Genomic DNA, 1,573 nt, shown 5'->3' with positions numbered 1-1,573 from the left:
CGATCAAAAAGCTTCCGTTTGAAGGCGTTGCTGCGGCATATACGCAACGTAACGCGACTCCGATGCGCGCATATAAGCACCTACGTGTAGGCAAGGGACGGCGTGCCATTCGTGTCTTTCCGACGTACGTACTGTAAATGCACAGACTTGAACTCTTGAACTATGCCGACGTCAATAACAGAGACGTTCAAACAGGGCGAAAGTGCTGTTGTCGTTTTCTTGGCTGCCGAAGTACAAACACCCGCAGATATCAGTCGGATAATGAAGAATATGTATGGGGAAGCACGTCTGTCGAAAACCACCGTTGTGGAATGACGCGCGAAGTTTCGTGCTGGTCGTAATCAGACACGAGACGATGGTCCATGTGCAATGCCAACCTCAGCTGGGATCTCAAGTAGGAGACATTCGAGCACCCACCCTATAGTCCTGATCTGTCTTCACGCAAGTGTCACGCTTCGGTCCCTTAAAAAATTCTTGAAAGGTCGACAGTTCCTGTCGGACGGGGATGTGCAGCAGGCAGTTACGGTCTTCATCATACAGCTGGACACGATGTTTTACCAAAAGGGTATCTTCAGTCCTGGGCATCAGTGGGATGATTGCCTTAATGATCACGGTGATTTTGCCTGATTGGCATACCGATTCTAGACTGTACGGCCATTGAACTGAAATATTTGTTCGCCCCTTATGTTAAACACGCCAACGGCCTTGCCGCAGTGGTAACACCGGTTTCCAGTAGATCACCGAAGTTAAGCGCTGTCGGGCTCGGCTAGCACTTGGATTGGTGACCATTTGGTCTGCCAAGCGCTGTTGGCAACCGGGTGCACTCAGCCCTTGTGAGGCAAACTGAGGAGCTACTTCATTGAGAAGTAGCGGCTCCGGTCTCGTAAACTGACATACGACCGGAAGAGCAATGTGCTGACCACATGACCCTCCATATCCGCATCCTGTGAAGCCTGTGGGCTGAGGATGAGACGACGGCCGGTCGGTACCGTTGGGCCTTCATAGCCTGTTCTGGTGAAGTTTAGTTTTTTATGTAATCAGAAGGAGAAGGATGTGAAACGAAGTATTATCTGGATTCCAGTGTTGAAGAAGATGTGTACCAGTGTTCCACCATGGGCTGGTAGCAATAGCGGAAGACAGCAGCTGACAACGGCGAAATCCACTTGAGGTTTTGAGAAGAGGACGAAACATTGGGCGTCAACAAGAAATTCATCCGCACCTTGAATATTTTAATGAGTGTATGTTTCAATTACTTCTTAATTAATTGGTCTAGTCGCAACTGAATAATACTTGCCGCTTGAACGTTCTTCACAGGAATATTTCAATACTAGAAATAACACTCGCACATAAAATTATAACGAATGGCGTCCTGACTGGAAAAAAGCGCAGGTGACGCCTGTGTATAAGAAGGATAGAAGGATGGATCCTCAAAATTACAGACCAATATCCTTAACATCGGTTTGTTGCAGGATTCTCGAACATATTCTCAGTTCCAATATAATGAATTTCCTTGAGACAGAGAAGTTGCTGTCCATGCATCAACACGGCGTTAGAAAGCATCGTGAAACACAAC

At 47.4% G+C, this 1,573-nt stretch overlaps 1 pseudogene; it reads left to right on the top strand.

Moving 5' to 3' along the window:
- Positions 1 to 695: 695 nt before the first annotated feature.
- On the top strand, positions 696 to 813 carry LOC126100553 (5S ribosomal RNA; annotated as a pseudogene).
- Positions 814 to 1,573: the final 760 nt, after the last annotated feature.

Source organism: Schistocerca cancellata, chromosome 1 (assembly GCF_023864275.1).
Source record: "Schistocerca cancellata isolate TAMUIC-IGC-003103 chromosome 1, iqSchCanc2.1, whole genome shotgun sequence".
NCBI classification, from domain to species: domain Eukaryota; kingdom Metazoa; phylum Arthropoda; class Insecta; order Orthoptera; family Acrididae; genus Schistocerca; species Schistocerca cancellata.
The sequence above is the reverse complement of the archived record's forward strand: the minus strand, read 5'-3'. Positions and strand labels throughout refer to the sequence as shown.